This window comes from Perognathus longimembris, chromosome 15, assembly GCF_023159225.1.
Source record: "Perognathus longimembris pacificus isolate PPM17 chromosome 15, ASM2315922v1, whole genome shotgun sequence".
Taxonomy (NCBI): domain Eukaryota; kingdom Metazoa; phylum Chordata; class Mammalia; order Rodentia; family Heteromyidae; genus Perognathus; species Perognathus longimembris.
The window spans coordinates 11,295,925-11,320,077 of record NC_063175.1 but is presented as its reverse complement, the minus strand read 5'-3'; the positions used below and the strand labels follow the sequence as shown (position 1 = coordinate 11,320,077).

The window sequence follows — 24,153 nt, the reverse complement described above, 5'->3', positions numbered from 1 at the left end:
GCCTTTCTTCCTATCTTCTACTTTATCTCTCTCTTTAGCTATGTGTAATCTGTAGATCTGTAGTTAAATCTATATACTGATCCTTAATTTTGAGTGTTGTACTTTTTGTTTCTAGAACTTCTTTTCATTTTTTTTTTAGAATTTGCGTTATTATTACTCTAGAGGTTATATACAGAGGGGTTACATTTACAGGCATCAGGCAATGAGCTCATTTCCCATCGTACAGTGTCACTCATCCCCTTTCTCTCTGCCAGTCCCTCCTCCCATCTCCACCCACGAGCTGTGTAGTTCGCTTTCATCAGTGTCCGGTGAGCTCCATTGCTGCCCTTTTCACTCTCTCCCAGATAAGCATGTGGATGCCCTGGATATAAGATAAAGAATACAAGATCAGGAGCTGGGAAGATGGCCTAGTGGTAGAGTGCTTGCCTTGGATACATGAAGCCTTGGGTTCCATTCCTCAGCACCACATATATAGAAAACGGCCAGAAGTGGCGCTGTGGCTCAAGTGGTAGAGTGCTAGCTTTGAGCAAAAAGAAGCCAGGGACAGTGCTCAGGCCCTGAGTTCAAGGCCCAGGACTGGCAAAAAAAAAAAAAAAAAAGGAATACAGGATCACCAGCAAAAGGAAAAACAAAATTTAAAAGTCTTTTGTTTTCATATCTTTGGAGTTTGTTTCAGTATGTATCATATTTTTATATAAATATGAAGAGGAGCTTAGGCATTGCACCTTTGTGACTCTCTCCTAAGACAATCCTCTTTTGGTCTCACTGTATGTGAGTATCTAGAATCCCGTGTACAACTTCATTTTAAAACTAACTTTAGCCCTCTAATAAGATTTAAATTTTTATATATTCTCTCCTTCTACAATTTAGGATAGCTACTAAAACAAACCTGTGCGCTTTATCTCCATTGTTTGGAATCCAAATGATCTGTTTCATTTTTGTTGCTTTTATTATTTTCTAGTATGCTTGGTTATCACTTCAATTTTAATGTCTGGCTTTGTATAAAGAGAAGAGAAGAATAATTTGAGGCCTATGATGATGTTATAGTCGTACAGAGATATGAAGTAGTATAATCTTATTGTGACTAGATTCACTAGAGAATTGTTAAGAGTTACTGCTGCTTAGGCTCTAGACCTAAAGATTCGGACGCCATTGGTCTGGAGCTGATCCTGGACCTTCATATTCTGTGAACACTGTCTAGGCGATGGGTCTCAGGACCGAGACCTGCCCAAACATGAACTACAAGAAAAATAGTAAAAAGGGGAAAATGAAAGCCTAGTCACTTAGTCTCCCAAATATAGTGGATGAATGCACGGTCATAAAGTAATAATTACTGTTCTAGAACAAACACATTGATTTTTCTCATGGAACATTAGCTTATTAATAGATGCAGAAATTTTAACAACCAAATAATTTTTAATAGGGATACACACACTTGCTGAGCTGTACTAGCGTCTGTTGTGTGGGTATTGGTGCCGCTTCTCAAGCTTGGTTTACTCTTTCCTGCCTGCCTGGTCTCCGAGGCTCTGGTGGCCTGGCGTATGCTCTCTGTGGCTCGGTATCTCCGTGGCTCGGTATCTCCGTGGCTCGGCATCTCCGTGGCTCAGTATCTCCGTGGCTCGGTATCTCCGTGGCTCGGTATCTCCGTGGCTCGGTATCTCCGTGGCTCGGCATCTCCGTGGCTCGGTAGGTATGGCTGCACTGCGGCCGGGCACGGGGCACGTGGTGTGAGAGCTGCTTCTGCTCTTCCTCTGTTGTGCCATGCTTGTGAGGCCATGGCAGAGCCAGAGGATGGGCGCAGCTTGCTCCATGTCACGTCGTGGGGAATGGAGGCCTGGAGGCCTGTCCAGAACATAGCTGGCTTTGTGGCGGGGGAGAGAGATGAGAACTTCCTCACAGTCACAGTGTGGGTAACCTTTTAGCACGGCCTGGGTAGTCGAGACTCCACGAACTCACATGTCTCTGTCGTCAGAATGCAATACTTCCACCTGTGAGCCGGGCACTGGTGGCACACGAGCGACAGCCAACCACTCGAGAAGCTAAAGTGTGAGTAGAGACAAATCTGAGAGACTGTTATCTCCAATCAGCCGGCAAAAGCCAGGAGTGGAGGGGAGGTTCAAGTGGTAAAGTGCCAGCCTTGAGCAGAAAAAGCCAAGGCAGAGTGTAAGGCCCTGAGTTCGGGCTTCAGTACGGGCTTTAAAATAAAGCACCCAACTTAACACACTAGCACAAAGTAGTCATAGTCAGTGTATAAACTAATGAGTACGCTTGTGTTCCAACGAAACTTTATGAACAAAAGTGGGTGGTAGATGTGGCCCACAGACAACAGTTTGCTAAGGCCTCCTCTGAGTAAAACCTTTGCTCACTCATAGCTTGTTATAAAGTTTTAAACAATAACATACCAAAACCATTTTAATTTAAAAAAGAAACTAGTAAGGTAATCAGCTAATGCTACTTAAGAACAACTATTTGAGAGGGTCTAGTTAATGTAAGCAAGTGAAGTAATTGGCGTAGAGAAAATAAGATTAAAAAGTTTTTGGAACAATAATATACAAGCAGTAAGACAATTTGTTAAAAAGAATTTATTAGGTAGGTATACTGTATAAAATCAACAGCCTCTGTGTGTGTGTCTCTGTCTGTCTGTGTGTAAACCTACATGATGAACAAGAGAATTCACAATAAAAGTATAAATCACACATTTAGGACCATATTGCACAAGAGAGCTCCAGTATTTATATGAAGAATAGAAGAACGTAAGCATTTGTTCAGAAAACATCCCCTGATGGAAAGATACAATGTCACACAAATTTCACTTTTTATATAAGTTGTATTTAGAGAACAAAATGAGAATATTGAAAAAACAAACAAACGAAAAGAAGAGGCAGATACGTGTTTCTTGACTCCGCCAAATCTTAGAATTCATTGTAAAATCAACAAAGGAAAAACCAGCGGGGCTTTTGGCCAGCGTGCGGGCTGGGAGGCAGCTCCTGGCGCGTGCTGTGGGAAGGGCTTCTCCCCTCAGAGGCCCGGAGTGTTCAGGTCCCACACTTGCTCTTTCCTGTCAGTTTGTGAGGGCCCACTTACTGGGCTTGTGCTGGATCTTCCTGCTACAGGTTAGAATTCGAGGTTGATTAAGTCGAGAGTAGATAGAACCTCTGACCTCTGGCTCTTGGGGGCCACCTGACCTAGGCCACACGCTTGGGTGAAACAGGGAAGATGGCCACGAGTCCGTAGGGCTGAAAGCCTTAAAAAAAACCATTAGCTCTTCAGTTAGGTGCGTTTTCTGAATGAGAACGATAGTAGTATGGCTTAAGTCGTGAATGAATGAGAAATACAGAAGCACTGCCGCGTGCTAGCGCTATGGTTTGGGTCTGGAGTCCCCCAAAGACCAAGTGGGAAAGGATTGGCCTCCAGCTATTGGGAGGCAGTGGAAGCTCTAAGAGGCAAGACCTAGTGGAAGAAGTTAGGTCACTGCGGGCATGCCCTGGAAGCCTAGAGAGGGACCTGGCTCCGTCATCTCTTCATCTTTGCTTCCTAGTCACCGTGAGGTGAGCGGGCCTCTTCTTCCACACACTCCCGCCATGATGTGCCAGGCTGCCACAGGCCCAACGGCCTTAGGACCAAGTGAACATGGGCTGAAGCCTCCGAAACCAGGAGCTAAAGTAAACTGTTGTTGGGCACTGCTTAGAGCGTTAAGACGCGGCCCTAGGCCTGCCTCCTCTCCCGGCCTGGGGCCGCCTGCCCACTAGCCCCGCCTGCTTTTTTCCCCAGGTCTGGAACTGGAAAGGCAGCTCTAACCAGCCCTGCCTCCTGCCTCAGACCACATGTATGCCAAGATGGCAATGGGCGGAACCCAGGGGGCGGTCCTGTGGGGTGTGACGTTAGCCCATGGGGGAGGTCCTATGATGCCACTCTTGGATGGACAGCTCATATCAGCCTATCGCTGGTGTCTAGCTAGCCACTCCAAATCCCTCCCCTTCCTGCCGCCATTACTGCTATATAAACCCCACCCTGGAATAAAACCTCGGATTTTCCCCCTGACGGATCCCCGATGCGCCTGGTGTCCTGAGTCCGTTATTTAAATATAAGGGGGGGGCTGGGTGGGCGTTATTCGCGACTAACACACGTCCCCGCTTTTCACACTAGGGCGCGCCCCAGCATTTCACCCGCAGGTCGGGAGACATGGCGCGAGGGCAGAGGGCCCTACAAACTGTAAGTTAATTTATCCCAGTTTCTTGTCACAGTGATGGAAAGCTGACTTGCTAGCAATCAGGTTTCCTTTCAGTTGAATAAATTAACCATAATGTTTACTGAACACTGCATTAATTAGGAATGCTTTGGGCTGCAGCGGACACAAGTGGATTTGCAGTCGCTTAAAAATACTATTTAAAAAACATAGAACACGAATCCTTAAGGTGGGCGCCTGCTGGCTCTCGTAGCCTCTCGATGGTATCAGAACCAACATGTACTGGACTTTCCTTGTTTTTTCTCCCCCTTATGGTAGCAATGATGACCCCGCAGCGCCCTCTAGCATGTGTAGAAAAGGCTGGAAAGTAGGAGAACTGGTGATGGATGCGGCAGATTTTTGTGTTTCATTGGCCACCCTGAGCTCCTACCAACCAAGGAGGCTGGGAACAGATCTTTAACTTACGTGGACTTTAGACTACAAAGCCACAAGGAAGAGGAGGTTGGAGGCCCAATGAGGATGCGAACAACACTGTCTTCTGCAAGCTCCTCCCTTGCCCAGTGAAGTGAACACATCTATTTTCACCCATCTTTCCAACAACCCTGGGCAGTGAGTAGCATTGGTTTTACTGGTGAGGGAGTGAGACTCAACAGGCTTCAGCTGCACCCAGCTGCCATCCTGTGCTATGTTCATGGGACAGACTCTCTCGGAAGTTACTACTGTGCACAGTACCCTTTTGTGCCCCTGTGTGTGGAGCACTCCACCCCACCAACAACGAGCAAATGGGTTACGGTGTCATCGCCTGTCCCTAGGCATCAGCTGGAGTGGAATGTGTCCCTTCCCTCCTGACACAATGCACAGCATTACAGAACAGCACGCCTCTCCTGTCACTGCGGAGTTCATAGGTGAGCGGCTGGCTCTCCTGTCCTGGATGAGCTCACACCTCCATGTCCAGGCAGTGCTTCTGGTCCTGATGGTATCCCGTCTTTGAGGCTTAGCTGGCTGCAGCCTTTGGCTTTTAACTGACTTTCTTTCCTCTAAACAGGACTGACCAAGCGAGTTCCATGGCCAGCTGAGAGTTACAAGGCAAGTGACACGCTCCACTCATTCCTGTAGGCAGATTACTAAGGGTGGCGATGTAGGGGTGTGGAATCGACCTGTCACATGGAGATTTGAACCTCTGGAGACCCTGTGACTCGGCACGGCTGTGCTGCGTGGCGTGCGGACGTGACATACGTCCGGTGCTGCACACTGGTCTCACCGGCATCTGCTGCCAAATCGAAGGAAAACAGAAGGGCTGGAGTGCAGTGGTGGAGTGCACGGTTAGCATGGGCAAGGCTTGGAGTTTGATCCTTGGCAGGAGACACACACGTGACCAAGGGGAGGGACAGACAGACATACTGGTGGTATGGAGACAGAAGGCGGTGCCTGTGGTGTTTCAAGGTGGAACCTTTGGGGTGATGGAGACAGATCATCAGGACAGACGCCTGTGTTTGAACGATGGAGGCTTCATAAGAAGAGGCTGAGACCCAGAAACACGCTCACGCCCCTCATCTCGTACCATGGATGTTCTGTGTTATTCCGGGCTCTCCAAGAAGGAGATCACCACGCGTGGCCCCTCACCCTCCTGGAATGTGAACCCAAACTAACTTCTTTCTTTCTGAAGTGAGCCTGCCTCAGGTATTTCATTATAGTGAAGAAGAGTGGGCTAATAAGGTTCTCTTTCAGTTCTTCCCTGAAGGCTGAGCAAGTGTGCAGGGCAGGGCAGGGAGGGGGGCGGGGGCGGGGGCGGGCAGAGCCTGCTGGGGGAGGGTGTTTGTGCCTTCTCATCTCTCTCCAAAGACCAAGTACAGACGGTGCTGAGTGACTCACCGCCTGTGAAGCAGGCGCTGGAACCTTTGATGAGTCGCCACAAGGTATGCTGGGGCGCTTCTAGGAGAAAACTAATTAGGTCCTCCCTTACAAAAGGAGCTCGTGTTGAACATCTATGAAACTCCTGTGGCCCCCCAATAACTCGTCTTTCTGGTGTCCATGGCACATGCCCCCAGCTGTTTTCATTTCCATGAGGGTTCTCCTGTTCAGTCAACATCCATCCATCGGTTCCACCAACTCGCCAGGATATGTCGTGCTCAGCATCAGGTTTAGACGCTTTGGGACCACAGAAAATGCAAATGACTTAGTCACAGCCTTCAAAGACCTGGAAGTCTGCGGAGAACCAGGAGTGGGCATTCTGGGTGTGAGGTTCTTGGGACTACAGGGGCGCTGAGTGGGGGAGGGGGGGTGTCGGGGGTCCGCGTGGGGTGAAGGAATGCTGGGAGGCTAGGCAGGAAATGTGAGGTGGAGTCAGCCCTGAACTAACAGGGGAGAAGGAGCACTGCAGGAGTGACTTGAGGCTGGAGAGAGAGGGACCGGGCACCTGGTGTGTGTGTGGGAAGGGAAAGGTGGCTCAGTGCACGCCTTCCACAGGCCGATGCCACGCCTCCTCCAGGCTGGCACGCAGGACTTTGCATGTGCAAGGGCTCTGAAGCGCACTGCACGAGGAGGATCACAGTTTATCGACAAAGTTATGGCTGGGTCAGGCCGCCTGTGAGCCGGGAGGAGCGAGGCCAACGGTGCCGAGCCCGTCTGGCTTTAGGAGGGGGTGCGTCTCCATGGTCGGAAGTTCTTGAACTTCTCTGCCTCAGTTTGCTTGTCTGTAAAGTGGAGCGAGTGATAGGCTGCCGGGAGTGGGGGTCCATCCCGTGCGTGTGGTTTAGGTCTTCTTCTCCCAGGATCCCCGGCCTCTGGGAAACGAGGAGAATTCAAGATAGAATCCAGAACAGGCCACGCCTGCGAGCTCCAGGCCTCTCTCTCCGCGAGGCTCATGCTGGGCGCCTGGAGGATTCAGGAAGTGGGCGAAGATGAGTCTGCAGCTGGCCCAGGTGCATTTGTGAGCGCCACATTGGCTTTCCCACCTGCGGGCTCCATGGCAGGCGGATGCTTCCTAAGGGCAGATGCTGGGGCCTCCAGCACCCACCCAGGCTGCACCCACGCCCTCCGCCCACCCACTCACCCACCCACCCACAGGCAAGCTGCACCCACATCCTCCGCCCACCCACCCATCTACCCACTCAGGCTGCACCCACGCCCTCCACCCACCCACCCATTCAGGCTGCACCCACGCCCTCCGCCCACCCACCCACCCACCCAGGCTTCACCCACGCCCTCTGCCCACCCACCCACCCACTCACCCACGCTCTCCGCCCTCCACTCACACAGTGGGCCCTGCTGTCTTGGTCTTACCTGCTTTTTACAAAAAAGAACTCCAACATGGGAGTATTTCCTTTTCCTTTTCCGTTCCCAGCCGTGGGGATGGAGTTCCAGGCCTGGCTGCTGTCTCTGAGCTCCTTCTGCTAAAGGCTAGCACTGCACCACTTGAGCTACAGCGCCCCTTCTGGCTTGGGCTACTAGTAATTGGAGATAAGAGTCTTGTGGACTTTCCTGCCGGGCTGGCTTTGAACCAGGATCTTCAGAGCCCAGCCTCCTGAATAGCTAGGAGGGCCCCCATGAGCCGCTGGCACCAGGTGAACAGTTCCCTTTGGCCCTAGAGTTTATCTCCATCGTGGACGCTGTGATTGCATGGAGCCCGTCAGTGCGTGACACTGAATCCTGCATTTGTGGGAAATGGTTTTACTGCCACTTTTTACACACGTCGTAGCTCTTTAGACCTAGGAAAGGAAGGAGGAGTCCCAAGTGCACCTCCACTTCCCCCATTTACAGAGGAGCTAGCAGCTCTGTGAGTCTCACAGGCGCTTGCAGCCCAGGAGGCAGGCACGGGGGGGGGGGGGGGGGGGGACAAATGCTGCTCACACCCTGCGCGCTTCCCCTCAAAGCCAGAACAGCCGGGAGATCCGAACACAGGCCTCAGGGAGCCCATCCAGGGGCAGCCCTGGCGAGTGGGTAAGAAGCTGCTGTGCTGACTCCACGTTGTTCCTTCTGCCTTCCTGCCTTGGCCACAGGGCCCCCGGATGCAATGGCGGGGGGGCCAAGCCCTGGTCCAGTCCCATTTTGGTGAGCCTGTTTCAGAGCCCACTCAGCCAAAATAAGCAGTAGCCAGGGACAAACCTTTGTTCTTTTTTGGTCTGCATGCAAGTTACAAGAAATAGTCAAAGGTGCACCCCAACTTTGGAGGATTTCCTTCTTATGGGCTCTACCCTTTTCTTTGGAGGAAAGTACATTCGTATAAAACTGGCTTGTGGTGTGTACAAGAAGGAGAGGAGAGGGTAAGACTAGGAAGGCATCCTCCAAGGTGCCCAACTCTCTAGTTGTGCATGCGTGCTCCGTCAATACACTCTTATCCCTGCCATGTGTCCTGGTTGTTCATTTAATCTAATGAAAGTTGAGTTGCCTGGTTTTTGTTCATTGCGACCATCTATATGCACAATACTATAAAACGAACCTGCTTGCAGGGTCTTGTCCATTGCTCTTAAGCTGGGCTGGCTTCCCTAATCCAGGGCACAGGAACTGCAGAAGAGCAGGGGAAAGGGCGCGGTCTGCCACGCAGATGGACGGGACGCCTGCCCCTCGCTTACTGTGCAAAGTCTCCATCGCATCATTGCAGCTGCTGACACTGGGATGGCAATCCACCCATCCCCCACCCCCACCCAACCATCCCCCACGCCCCCACCCACATCCAACCATCCCCCACGCCCCCACCCACATCCAACCATCCCCTACGCTCCCACCCACATCCAACCATCCCCCACGCCCCCACCCACATCCAACCATCCCCTACGCCCCCACCCACATCCAACTATCCCCTACGCCCACCCCCACCCAACCATTCCCCACCCCCACCCCCACCCAACTATCCCCCACCTCCACCCCATCCAACCATCCCCCACCCCACCCCCACCCCCCACCCCATCCAACCATCCACCACCCTCCACCCCCTCCCAAACATCCCCCACTCCCCCACCCCAACCCAACCATCCCCCACCCCCACCCAACCATCCCCCACCCCCACCCCCACCCAACCATTCCCCAGCCCCACCCAACTATCCCCCACCCCCACCCCATCCAACCATCCCCCATCCCCCACCCCCACCCCCCACCCAACCATTCCCCACCCCCACCCCCACCCAACTATCCCCCACCCCCACCCCATCAAACCATCCCCCACCCCACCCCTACCCAACCATCCCCCACCCCCACCCCCCACCCCATCCAACCATCTACCACCTCCACCCCCACCCAACCATCCCCCACCCCCCCACCCCATGGCAACAAATCAGAGTAAAAAGCAGAGGGCCAAAGGTGTCCTGCTCCGACGACATGATCTTATATCTGAAGGACCCAAAAAACTCAGTCCCCAAACTCCTACACCTAATAAACTAATTTGGCAAAGTAGCAGGATACAAAATCAATCCACAAAAGTCAGCAGCTTTTCTGTACACCAGCAATAGACAAACAGAAAAGGAAATTATGGAAACAATTCCATTTACAGCCAAAAAAAGAATAAAGTACCTAGGGATCAACCTAACCAAGGACGTGACGGACCTATTTAATGAAAACTATAAAAATCTAATAAGGGAAATCAAAGAAGACACAAGGAGATGGAAAGACCTCCCATGCTCATGGGTAGGCAGAATCAATATAGTGAAAATGGCCATATTGCCCAAATTGTTATACAAATTCAATGCAATACCTATCAAAATCCCAGCCACATTCTTCACTGAAATAGAGAAACCAATCCATAAATTCATATGGAACAGCAAAAAACCTAGAATAGCCAAAGCAAATCTAGGCAAAAAAAAGCAGTGCAGGAGGTATCACAATACCAGACTTCAAGCTCAACCACAAGGCCATCATAACAAAAACAGCCTGGTATTGGTATAAAAACAGATCGGAAGACCAATGGATTAGAACTGAAGACCCAGAAATAAAACCGCACTCTTAGAGCCAACTGATATTCGACAAAGGAGCTAAAGACATACAATGGAATAAACATAGCCTCTTCAACTATTGGTGCTGGGAGAACTGGGCAGCCAATGCAGAAAACTCAAAGTAGACCCAAGCCTATCACCATGCACCAAGATCAACTCAAAATGGATCATGGACCTCAATATCAGACCTGAATCCTTGAAACTACTGAAGGACAGAGTAGGAAAGACACTAGAACTTACAGGCACAGGAAGGAACTTCCTGAATAGAGTCCCAGGGGCACAACAAATAGGGGAAAGACTCGACAAATGGGACTACTACAAATTAAAAAGTTTCTGCACAGCTAAGGTCATAGCCACCAAAATAGAAAGACAGCCAACGATATGGGAAAGGATATTTACCAGCACAGCAACAGACAAAGGCCTGATATCTGTCATCTACAGAGAACTCAAAAAGCTAAGCCCCTCCAAGCCCAATAAACCTATTAGGAAATGGGCAAAGGAGCTAAAGAGAGACTTCACAAGAGAAGATATAAAAATGGCAAAGAAACACATGAGAAAATGCTCAACATCCCTGGTAGTAAAGGAAATGCAAATAAAAACAACCCTGAGATACCACCTCACCCCAGTTAGAATGGCCTATACTCTGAACTCAGGAAACAACAAATGCTGGAGGGGCTGTGGGGAAAGAGGAACCCTTCTCCATTGTTGGTGGGAGTGCAAATTAGTACAACCACTTTGGAGAACAGTATGGAGGTTTCTCAAAAAGCTCAATATAGACCTACCCTATGACCCAGCCATACCACTCCTAGGCATCTATCCTAAACAGCAAAACCCAAGATATCAAAAAGACATTTGTACTTCCATGTTTATCGCGGCACAATTCACAATAGCTAAAATATGGAAACAACCCAGATGCCCCTCCACAGATGAATGGATCAAAAAAATATGGTACTTATACACAATGGAATACTACATAGCGATTAGGAATGGTGAAATATTGTTATTCGCAGGGAATGGTCAGAACTCGAACAAATAATGTTGAGCGAGACAAGCCTAGAACACAGAAAACAAAGGGGCATGATCTCCCTGATATATGACTGTTAAGAAAGGGAGACGGAGAGACAGTAGAGACCAAGTCTGTGAAACCAAAAACTGCTTGTCAAATAGTATTCCCCACAGGATTGGGGCAGCGACCCAACAGTATGTAACTAAAACCAGACAACTACTCAACATATAAAGGTCAAAAATTGACCTCTCAGGGGAATACAATAGCTCAAAAGGTATGTATGTGCGTTCATATAAGACTACTGTCGACATATGGTCTAATATCGACATTACATTTAAAGCCCTAGGCGAACTTTCTTGGGCGTAGGCCACGTGGCTACTGTATACGTTCTTGATACATTGTATATTGTATATATGTCTACCTGACCTAGAGAAGGGATAGAAAAACAGGACGTAAGATATCACAAGAAATTTACACGCTGCCCTACTATGTAACTGTACCCTTTTTGCACAACACCTTGTCCAAAAATTTGTGTTCAATTAATAAACAAATAAATTAAAAAAAATTCCACACTGACAAAAAACAAAACAAAACGTGTCCTGCTCCTGACAGTCCACAGGGCCCCCTCGCCTTCTGAGCAGGCAGTGAGTCTAGCCGGCTCGTCTCCTTTCCTCCTTTTCTCCTTTCCCTCCTCCTCCCCCCCTTTCCCTTCTCCCTCCTCTTTCCTCCCTCCCTCCCTCCCTCTTTTCCTCCCTTCCTGTCTTTCTCTTTTTCCTTTTCTCACTCTACTACTTGAGTTAGAGCTCCACTTCTGGTTTTTGTGTTTGTGTGTGTGTGTGTGCTTAATTAGAGATAAGAATCTCAAGGACTTTTCTTCTGAGACTGGCTTTGAACCTAGATCCTCAGATCTCAGCTTCCTGAGTAGCTAGGATTACAGGCGTGAGCCACCAGCACCTGGCTTTGTGTCCTTGATGATGGCAATTTTGCCTATGATAAGATGGAATCTTGGTGTGACTTTGATTTGCATTTTCCTTATAGTTAAGGATGTGCTTTGATTCTGTTTATGTGTTGTATTATGTTTATTAGTTTGCAATGTTGATCCCTAATTGCATCCCTGAAATGAAACCAACTTGATCATGATGTGTAACCTTTCTAATGTGCTGTTGAGTTTGGTTTGCAAATATTTAATAAAAATGTTTTCACTTATGCTCATGAAAGAAATTGGTCTATAAATTTCTTTTGTTGTGGTGTTGTGTTCTTGTCTGGTTTTGGTATTGGAGTAATACTGACTTTGTAAGAAAAGTTTGGTAGCATTCTTTCCCTCTGTATTTCATGGAATGTTTTGAGAAGTTTTGGTGTTAATTCATTGTTAAAGGTTTGACACAGTTCTGCAATGAATGCATCTGGTCCTGGGCTTTTTGTTGGGTGAGTGCTTCAATCACCATTTAAATCTCTTATCTCTTATTGGTTCAATTTTGATAGGTCTAACACATCCAGAAATTTACCTATATCAGGAAAATTTCTGGTTTATTAGAATATAAGTTTTCAAAATATTACCTAATGATCCTTCAGGTTTCATTGGTGTTTATTCCAGTAACTCCTCTTTCACCTCTAATTTTATACATTTGTGTCATTTCCTTCATTCTTTTGGTCAGTTTGCCTTATGACTCAGTGGTACTGGGACTTGAACTGAAAGACTTGCTCTTACTAACAGGCGCTCTACCACATAAGGCGCGTTGCCCAGGTAACAGGCTGGTTCTTGGTGGGGCTCTGCACATCCACATAGCAACAGAAGAAATGACCAGGAGAGTGAAGCGCATCAAGCTTCTGAAGGTAACTAGAACCCAAGTCAGGGACGTGTCCTTACCAGAATCCTAGTGCGCTCTGCTTCCTGATGGTCCTTTCCTGGAGCTCCTTCCCATGTCTTCTGGTGGGCAGCTGTTTGGGATGTAGGCGTTCCTCCTCTAAGTTCTGCCAAAATGTCCACTCTCTTCCCAAACCTCAGCAACCATCCAATCAATCACCATGTCCTGTGAATTCTATCTCCTATATGCACCCAAGTCTTCCTGTTCCAGAAGCCCTCTGCCAGCCACGGCCACCCACATGCTTCTAGGTTGCTCCATCTTGAGGGTTACTATTTATAAGCATATTATCCAGGTGTCTGTTAGAAAGGTCTTTTAAAAATGCTAGCTTCTCAGGAAGCTGAGATCTGAGGATGTTGTTTTAAGCTAGCCCAGGCAGAAAAGTGCATGGAACGCTCATTTCCAGTTAACCAGCAAACATCTGGGAGTGAGAGTGTGGCTCTAGTGGTAGAGAACCATCTTCCAGTACAAAAGCTACGAGACCACTCCCGCACCCTGAGTTCAAGTCCCAGTACTGACGTGCACATTCACACGTGTACGCATACGCACATACACACACAGAACACATTTCAGTAATTTCCTTGATTTTATGATTTTTCCATGGAGTCTATGAATTTATAATGAAGTTTGAATTTCTTCACGTAGGTGTATTTTCATGTCCGGCCCCCTATCTCTTTCCGCTTATCTACCAGCCCTGTTCATCTGTGGCTGAGTTTTTACTTTCTTCAAGAAGTAGGATCTGGTACAATGGCTTTAGCTTGTAATACCAGCCACCCAGGAGGTAGACAGAGGGATAATTATAACTGGAGAATACCTTAGGCAAAGAGTTAACCAGACTTCATCTCAAGCAACAAGCTAGTATGGTGGTGTGTGGCTCTCATCCCAACTATGTGGGGGACCGTAGGTGAGACCATTACAGTCTGAGGCTGGCCTCCAGAGAAAAGCGTGAGACCCGACTCCATAAACAGCTGAAACGAAGTGAGAGCCTGCGGGCATGCCTCAAAAATACGAGAAAAACATGCCACTCTCCAGTTTCCTAGTGATGAGCTGCCCACTTGGAAGAGCCCACGGCAAGCTATGGGGAGTGAGACACCTGTGTTTAACCTTTTGGTTTTGTTTTTTTTTCCCCCCAACATCTCCAGGACTTAACTAGAAAAGTAGCAGGGGAAGAAGGCAGCGAACACGTCAACATCTCCAAGCCTCAACCCAATCAAGTTTATGTGGACATTGTAATTATTACTAGGCTGAGTCAATGAATGTTCTCCTCTCCTTTTCTTTTTGGCTGGAAGCACATACACGTCTTAATGAAAGGAAACAGATGGAGTTGCTTTGTGCATTTCCAAAGGAAATGGCCATGACATGGGAACTGGGCCCTGCGAGAGCCTGCTGGGAAGGGAGTGTGTTCACGATATTGTTCCCCAGTGCTGTGTGCAGCATGGGGGCCGGGGCGGGGGGCCATGGCACCCCAGTGATGGCTCCCGTCACGCCGTGGGGACAGCCAGGCTTGGAGCTCCAGCCGCTTCTCGCCGACACTCCTGTAACCAAGGCCATGGAAAAGAAGTGGGGGGCAGAGGACTCGCAGAATTTCCAAGGAAGGACCAACGTGGGCTTATCTCGGGGGGCACATGACCCAGGGTGGGGAGCCCACAGGCTCGGTGGAGGCTTGCGGCTCACTTTGCTTCAGTGAGAGCATTTGTGGGTTACACATTCAGAAGCTATCCGAGTCCCCAGGTCTCTGGTAGCTCCCCAGTGATGGGCTGGAAAGGCCTGGGGGGCGCACAGCCCTTCTATTCTCCCGACTAAACTAGGCAAGTGAGAGGAGAGGAAGGTGGTGATCGCTGTTGCCTTTCCTGCACATGTCTGACTCCCCAGGCTCTTGGCTGTCTGTGGGGTCACCCCCTTGTCTGCACTGGATTCCTCAGCTGCCTTCCCCATCTTCCTTCCTCCTTTCCTGCCTCTGCCATCTGGTGACTGAAGATCAAGGGAGAAAGAAGGAGTTTAGCACTTGCAGTGAGACAATCTAGTGAGGGGCCGGCTCTCATCTCTGTGGTGGGTTGATGGAGCAGCGCTCAGGGGACAGACAGGGCTGGCAGTCCAGGGGGTTGGGGGGCATCTGCCGTGGCCCCCAGGGTGCCTGGTGAAGCTGAGGGGAGAATGGCCTGGCCTCCAGGTGAGGCTTTGCAGCGCCAGGCTGGAGTTCATAACTACTGAGATCAATGGCTCACGATTGAATGAAATGTGGCCCGAGCTTCAGTTCTGTGTTGCAGTTACTTGTGTTCGCTTTTGATTGTTGGCTCCAAGGCAACTTTCAAAGGATTCAAGCCAGGCTTCAGTGGTGCACGGATGTAATCCTTGCAACTCAGGAGACTGAGATTTGCAGATTAAGGTTCAAAGCCAGCCTGGGCAGAAAAGTTCATGAGACTCTTATCTCCAATTAACCAACAAAAAGCCAGAAGTAGTCATGTGGCTCAAGTAGTAGAGCACCAGCCTTGAGTGAAAAAGCTAAGGAACAGAATGCCCAGGCCTTGAGATCAAGCCCCAGTACCAGCACAAAATAATAATAATTAAAAAAAAAGACACAGATGATATGCCCTACCCTCGGTTTGTGGCTTACTGAGCTATGTACTTATAATTAAATTAAAACATCTGGCAAGCAGAGACCTGGCTCTAGAACTTGAGTCTAGAAAAGAAACTACAGAAATTTGATTGTGCAGCCAAAATGCAAGTGTGCAGGGCTGGGAATATGGCCTAGTGGTAGAGTGCTTGCCTCATATACATGAATGGGTTCGATTCCCCAGCACCACATATATAGAAAATGCCAGAAGTGGCGCTGTGGCTCAAGTGGCAGAGTACTAGCCTTGAGCAAAAAGAAACCAGGGACAGTGCTTAGGCCCTGAGTTCAAGGCCCAGGACTGGCAAAAAAAAAAAGCAAGTGTGCAAAATCTATCCTATGAGATCATTGTGGGCTGTGGGTAAAGAAACATGCAAAAATATTGATAAAAAGAAACATCAGTACATTTTGTGACTATACTTGGGTCTAATGTGCTGGATATTTTATTATATGTATGCAAATATTCTAAAGTCTCCCCCAAATCTGACATTCTAAGGGCTGCCAGTCTCAACTTTTCAGTAAGGGATATATAATCAGTGGTAAACGCCTTGTGAAGAAAATGCATGGCCTCCTTTTTTCTTTTCCTGTTCTGCCTGACTTTGAACCAAGATCCTCAGATTCCAGCCTTCTGAGTAGCTAAGGCTACACGAGTGAGCCATGGATGGCCAGCTTTTAAAGCCTGTGACCCACCCTCTTTATACACGAGAGAGGTTGAACTATATAACTTGAAGTCCTGTCCAATCATGAATTTTTTTTCCAAGAGGACAAATCTATGTTTTTAATGGATTAAAGTGATCTTTAAAAAAGTATAGGTCAGGAAAAAAATTTAAAATATAGGTCAGGAGAAATCAAACTCCTGGATTAATATGGAAAATATTCATCTAGGCCAACGTGTGGGGAGATTTTATGCTTCTTGAATTCCTTCCAGTTTGACTTGTGGCACACACCTATCTCTTCTGTTAAAAGGAGCTTCATGGCTGGGGCCTGCCTGTCAGAGCTCCTGCGTTACCAGTCGCCGCAAGCCATCTGTGCAGCCTGTCCAGTTCACTCCCTTGCTGGGAACGGATGGGTCAGCGCTTGTTGATCGTGGACACACTGGGAGGGAGAGGGAATACCATTCCATACAGTCAGTTTCCCCCTTGAACTTGGCCATCCACGGCGGGAGCTAGGGAGCCCGAGTGAGCGATGGGTTAGCACTTCCTTCCTGGTCAACAGTGTGAGTTGATGCCTGAGACGTCTCATAAACAGAATACAACAACAAAAATCACTTATCCAGGTTTCTGATTGGAGGTTGAAATGCAGATCCTCTACCCTGCAGGTAAGGGCCCTGCTTTCCTGTCCTGTCAGAGAAATAGAGCACTACTCTTTAGCTGGCAAGGACCAAGTATGCCATTTAGGGACATCTTTAAAAATCAGTCCTTCCTTCCTTCCTTCCTTCCTTTCCTTCCTTCCTTCCTCCTTCCTTCCTTCCTTCCTTCCTTCCTTCCTTCCTTCCTTCCTTCCTTCCTTCCTTCCTTCCTTCCTTCCTTTCTTCCTTCCTGCCTCCCTCCCTCCCCTCCTTCCTCCCTCCCCTCCTCCCTTTCTTCTTCTTTCCTTCTCTAGAAACAATATGAAGCCCATGCTGGCCTCAGGCTCTCAATCTTCCTGCCTCAACCTGCTGAGTGTCTCTGAAAGTTTTCCTAAGAAAGACAGAAAAAAAAGAAAGAATATAGTTCAAGAGGAAAACTACCTTGGTAATCAACATTGATCTTATCGCTCTCCTTTTAAAAACTGGTGGGAAGAATTGCATGGTGGGAAGAAATACAGCATCAAATCAGATAACTTCCTTACAATGCCCATTTCTTGTCCTCACTTTAAAGGCACAGATCAGATCTTTCTGTACAGTGTTGGTTGCTGTAGACGTTGGCAGTTTTTAAGATGCATGGAAGATACCTGGTCCTGCTTCCTGTTCGGTAAGAACGTGGCATACTTCACTTGCTAATTGTCAGCCTTTGATAATCGTTCATGACACAGTTTGGGCCATCAGAGACCTGTGGATGATAGTCACCTTGGTTAAGACCCAGAAGCATAACCAGGTCCTCATTACGGAGTTATACTTAAGGCTAGAAATCCAAGCCAGGCTTTCCAACTGGGTCACAGACCTGGGTTTGGCCAGCCAGAAAGTGGGACCATAAAAATGAGAGCAGATTACAGCACTCTGACATTAAAATAAAGCAAGCCAGAGGCCTTTTGAGTGTGTGTGTGTGTGTGTGTGTGTGTGTGTGTGTGTGTGTGTGTGTGTGTGTAGGTTTGGATTGGAAAAATCAGGGAGGGGAAATAAAGAACAGATAAATGATGGAGAAGAATTTGGAGGAAAATTGTGTTAGATTTATTCTGACATGTCCAGGCTTATTGTAATGCTATAAATCACTTTCTTCCAGAGGAATTTACTTCCTGAGATTTATACAACTTCATAAGCTTGGCATGTGTGGAAGAACAGAACCTAGAAACTGGAGAAGGGGAAATGATGGTATTGTACAAATGTGGTGTGAAACCACACTGGTTATTTGTCAGTGCAGCAGCTCTGTCAGATGGGGACAAGCAATGTAGGAAGCTGGAACGGCTTAAAAGTTTACTGCTAATAATTCCAAGATGAATATGTGAAGAACAGTATTTAAAACATGCTTTGTGGTAGCCATATGGCCTTGAATTCTGGGAAAAAGAATGGAATGGAATTTATGATTAGAGATGAGCTCAGTATTAGAGTGTCAATGTAAGGTCCTTGTTCTGAAATGAGATGGCTATATGAACTATGACTCAAACTATCGCTAACCCTGATTTCTAGAATACCCGTGGCTCTCACACGCTAGTGGGTATACAGAGCTCAGAAATTCTGACTTACTGACAAATCATACATTGAAGTACAATTACTATTTGGTGGGAGGGAAAAATTCAGCAACAATGTCATTCAGTATTTCTAGTTGCCCAGTTTTTAACTTTTTCATTTCCTTCTCTCAGAACGAGGGCACTAGTGTGTGTACACACACATATATTCACCCTGACACACATATACACACATTCATCTCACAAGGGGGCTAATGTAGAAAACCTTAATAGGAAAGACTCTTTTCTAGAAACACTCCCAATTTCTTTCTCAGAGAGTTGTAAAATCTCTGAAGCCAGAGCAATACCCTGCTATATGTGTTGGTTTTGCAAAGTTGGCAGAGTGCCTTACCTGCCTTGATGTCACTGTGTGACATAGATCAAGGAATGTATTTGAGAACTGGGAGGACGATGCTAGCAAGCTGGCTGAATGAAAATCATTAACCACTTGTTCTTTTGCAGAAAAGTCAATTTGAACCATCATCCATGCATGAAACCTCCACAAGAATGTAAGAATCCAGATAACAGATTACAGTTTGTTAGTGAAGCAAGAAATAAGGGGGCTGGGGATATGGCCTAGTGGCAAGAGTGCTTGCCTCATATACATGAGGCCCTGGGTTCAATTCCCCAGCACCACATATACAGAAAAAAATGGCCAGAAGGGGCGCTGTGGCTCAAGTGGCAGAGTGCTAGCCTTGAGCAAAAAGAAGCCAGGGACAGTGCTCAGGCCCTGAGTCCAAGCCCCAGGACTGGCCAAAAAAAAAAAAAAAAAAGAAATAAGAAAATACCTTAAAGAAGGCTAGAAGGTCAGTTTTGCATCACTTGCATCATTGTTCCCCAAAGCCTGTGAAACAGACAGACACTTTCCACTTAGGGAAGGAAAATTAAGCGAGAACCTGAGGTTGTCGTGAATTCCATGACCAGGGCCACTCAGTGAGCTATGGCCATGCTTATGGCCTCAGGCTTCAGGCTAGGTCTCCAGACTTAGCTTCCAGGCCCACCCAAATACGGGGCTGGCCTCCGCAGCCCCAGGCTTCAGGTTGAAAGAAGGGATCAGAGTTTCAGATTAACTTCTGCGTGCTCAGGCATCTGGCCAGCTCACAAATGGTGTCCTCAGAATCACTGAACACAGTTACTGGAGAAGAGTCTTCTCTGCTGGAACCAGCTTGTAAAACATGGGAATAGGAGCCTACTTCTTGAAAAGCATAGACAACATGCTGTCACAAGAATCACAAATATTCAGGGAAACATGATACCACAAAAAAAGGAACAAAATAAGGTAGTAACAAATGACTCTCTAGAGATGGGAGATTTGTACGCTCCCTTAATTCTTTATAAAGAATTTAAAATTATCGTGTTAAAGAAGCTCAAGGAACTTAAATGAGCAAGGTAGACAACTGGATAAATTCAAGAACTAAATTAGAAGTTCAACAAGGAGATAGAAACCATAAAAAAGAACCAAACAGAAAATCTGAAGCTGAAGAACACGACTAAAATAAGATATTTGATAGTGACCTTCATTAGAAAATTCAATCAAGTAGAAGAATTAGTGATCTTAAAAATTATCCATTGAAGGGAACAAAAAGAAACCAAGGATTTTTTTTAAAAAAAGTGTGCAGAAAGCCTGTAGGGTATATGACTCACCACCAAACACCATCCATCTCCTGTACATTATGGGAGAACAAAGAACAGAGAAAGGAAGGAAGGTAGAACACTTTAACAGAACACCCCAGATCTGGAAAGGGAAATTGCGATCTGTGAAGTCTAAAGAATCACAAACATATTAATCATGAAGAGAAATTCACTGAGATATATTGTAAGCAGGTTCTATTTAAGGTAAAGATAAAGAAAAATTTGAAAGTAGCAAGACAAAAGTGACTCCTCATATACAAGACGAGTTCATAAAACTGTGGATTTCACAGCAGGAACCTTGCAGTCCAGGAGAGAGGGACATGAAATATTCAAACTGCAAACAGAAAACACTGCCTGCCTAGAAAACTGGTACTGGTCATTTTTCCTTCAGAAATGAAGGAGGTAACATGATCTTCCCAGCCAAAAGCTGAAGAAGTTCATTCACTATCCATTCCTTCCAAGAAATGCTGAAGAACATTCTTCAGCAATGAAGGGCTATTAACAACATGAAATGTCCAAAAATATAAAGATCGTTAGTGTGCAGGTGCTGGTGGCTCCCGCTTGTAATCCTAGCTACTCAGGAGGCTGGGATTTGAGGACTGCAGTTCAAAGCCAGCCCAGGCAGAAAAGTCCATGAGATTCTCATCTTTGGCACACTACTCATAAAAATCTGGAGGTGGTGCCATGGCTCAAATGGTAGAGTGCTAGCCTCGAGCACAAGGAGGCTCAGGGTCTGAGCTCAGGCGCTGAGTTCAAGCCCCAGGACTGCCAAAAAAAAAAAAAAAATTAAGGAGATCAACTCTAGGAAATGGGAACAAGAGGTTTTTCTTCTTTTTGCTATTTGTGTTTTCTTTACCTTTTGTCTTGTTTGTCCTTGGGAGTGTAAGCGGGGGCACAGAAATGGAGGGACAAAGGGTGCACAAATGCAGCAGTGGTACTCATTAGACACTATGTTGAAAAGGAACTCTACAGCTTGTGGGTGGGGATGGGGGGGGGGGAAACAGGGAGAGAGCGAGGGAAGGGGGGACACTGTCCAAAAAGAGGTGCTCATTACCTGACTTAGGTGACACGTCTGAACATCACCTTTATAAGAACAGCAACAATAGGTTAAAAAACAGGTAATGTCATGAGACAGTGCCTAAGCCCTGAGTTCAAGCCCCGGGCCCAGCACACACACACACAGTATCACTGGTAGAGATGAAGATACTTCAGTCTTCCTGTGACCTGTCTGTGGTTCTGCTTTCTATGTTTCCAGTTACCTAGGGTTTACTGCATGCTGAAACTATACATGGAAAATTCCAGAAGTAAATAAAACTCACTCTGAGTCGTGAGGTAAGAGCTTGTCGTAGCCCTACCCAAGACGCTGTGGGTCAGGCATTCACACGAGTCTGCTAATCCTCAGGTAACTTTTATTTTGCTTAGCCCTCCCCCCCCCCCCCAATGATGACAACTCAAGTATGCTAAAGAGCACATGGAAAGTGCTCCCATGAAGGACAATGGAGTGTTCTCAACTTAAAGGTATAGAGAGAAATGACATGCAGACGTTTGTAAAATGGTACTAAGAATGACTCATCCATCTGTGAAGCAGCGAGGAAGGAAAAGGAGACTTGTGCTGGTTTTGCTCTGACACAGGCGTGTCGTCTGGTAGCCACGGTGCACGCCACCGTTGCTCTGACTGTGTCTCAGCATGGCTGATGGCATCATGTCCCCTCAGGACCAGAGGAGGCACTCGATACAGTGACACGGGAGTGACCTGACAAGGACGAAAACTAGAGAAATACAGGTGTAGAGAGACAAAGAGAGGTACTATTCTCACTAAAATTGCTTTATTGTTGTTCCTACTATTATCATTAATTTTTTTACTATGCCTAATTTATGAATTAAATTTTATCATAGGTATGTGTGAATATGAAAACATGTACTTTTATTATCCTTGGCTACAGGCAACCACTGAGGATTTTTTTTTCTTTTTGCCAGTCCTGGGGCTTGAACTCAAGGCCTGAGCACTGTCCCTGGCTTCTTTTTGCTCAAGGCTAGCACTCTACCACTTGAGCCACAGTGCCACTTCCCACTTTTTCTATATATGTGGTGCTGAGGAATGGAACCCAGGGCTTCAGGTCATATTCCCGGTACCCCCACTGAAGATTTTGAAACATATCCCCCCTGGATGGAGAGTAGGACCACTTACTGTATAGTCAAATTGGGGATAATGATAGTAAAATTGTGAATGAATCACTGTGTGTGTGTGTGTGTGTGTGTGTGTGCATATGAGTGTGTGCAGGTCCTAGGGCTTACATTCAGGGTCTGGATGCTGTCCTTGAGCTTTTTTGTTCAAGGCTGCTGTCTTACCACTTGAGCCACAACTCCACTTCTGGCTTTTGGTAGGTTCATTGGAGATAAGAGTTGCCCAACTAGCCTTGAGCTACAGTCCTTCGATCTGAGCCTCCTAAGTGGCTAGGATTACAGGCATGAGGTACGGGCACCCAGCCATATGAGCCACTTTTAAATATATTAAAAAGTTAAAGACAAAAAAGTTAAGAATAACCTATAGCTACACCAATTTTGTAACTGACATACAACAAATAAAGATGTGAAATATGACCTTACATAACATGTATGTGTATGAGAGAGTAAATGTGGAGATTTTGTATGTTAGTTATTAGGTTGTTGTAAGCTTAAAATAGACTTATAGTTATAAGACATTTTATTTAAGGGGCTGGGGATATGGCCTAGTGGCAAGAGTGCCTGCCTCTTATACATGAGGCCCTGGGTTCGATTCCCCAGCACCACATATACAGAAAACGGCCAGAAGTGGCGCTGTGGCTCAAGTGGCAGAGTGCTAGCCTTGAGCAAAAAGAAGCCAGGGACGGTGCTCAGGCCCTGAGTCCAAGCCCCAGGACTGGCAAAAAAAAAAAAAAAAAGATATTTTATTTAAGCCTCATAGTAATGATGAAGAGAGTCTCTAGTAAAAACACAAAAGACAAAAAAAATATATAAAGGCTACTCTATAAAGAAATTAACAAAGCACAAAGGAAGCTAATCAGGGGAAGAAAGGGACAAAGGCACTATAAGAGATTTAAGAGAAAAGAAAATGGCAATCGTAAGATATTATCAGCCAACCAATACACTAAATATGAATGTGTTGTCCTATCAAAGCAATATAAAGTTGACTGAGGATATAGATAATGATTATAGATGAATACTTGGCTAGCATGTTCCATTTCTGGTACTGTAAAAGCAAAAAAAAAAAAAGATCAAAAGACAGTGACTAATTAGAGTTGGGTTTTTTTGTTTGTTTGTTTTTTTGTCAGGGGCATCCTGGGGCTTGAACTCAGAACCTGGGCACTGTCCCTGAGCTTCTTTTGCTCAAGGCTAGTGCTCTACCTTGTGAGCTACAGTTTTACATTTACTCTGTTAGGAGGAGTTTATTGGAGACAAGAGCCTCACAGTTTTTCCTGCTACTGGCTTGGAACCAGATCCTCAGATCTCTGCCTCCTGAAAGCTGGGGTTACACGTGAGAGCCACTGACAACCAGCTCGGATGGATTTCTTTTTTAAAGCTCTAATCCTATGCTGTCTATGTATGTCTATGTATGTCATTTTAGCTTTATGGTAACAAACTGACCGGGGAAAAAAAAGAGTGACCGTTTTCCCTAAGTATTCACTCAAGTCATCAAGACATGTGTCATGACTCATTTTTGACCATCTTGACAGGAAATACCCCAAAAATGGACTCTCAAATGATAGTTTACCAGTTCTTATGTAATCCTTACACGTAAATGAATTATCTCAGTGGTGTTTGTTTCTTGTGCCAGATTTTGGTTGAAAATTTATTTATATAGTAATATAAACATAGCCACTCATGCTTCCTTCTGCTTACCATTCCTATATAATATCTTTTCTACCCCTTTACTTTCAGCCTCTGTGTCACCTTAAAGCTAAAATGGGCCTCTTCTAGGCAGCATATTGTTGGAGTTCATTTTTTTTTAAAAAGAAACAAATGTCTTCCAAGAAAGAAACAAGCCAGAACCTGATAGTTTTACTGCTGAATTATACAAAACATTTAAGAAG

The 24,153-nt window shown here is 46.6% G+C and overlaps 1 long non-coding RNA gene across 1 annotated transcript; it reads right to left on the bottom strand.

The window, feature by feature from the left end:
* Positions 1–5,386: 5,386 nt before the first annotated feature.
* LOC125364025 lies at positions 5,387–23,628 on the bottom strand. The gene is made up of 4 exons (XR_007213399.1): positions 23,546–23,628; positions 12,795–12,799; positions 11,594–11,599; positions 5,387–5,396 (listed from the first exon to the last, which is right to left on the bottom strand). It is a non-coding gene; the product is annotated as an uncharacterized LOC125364025 (long non-coding RNA).
* Positions 23,629–24,153: the final 525 nt, after the last annotated feature.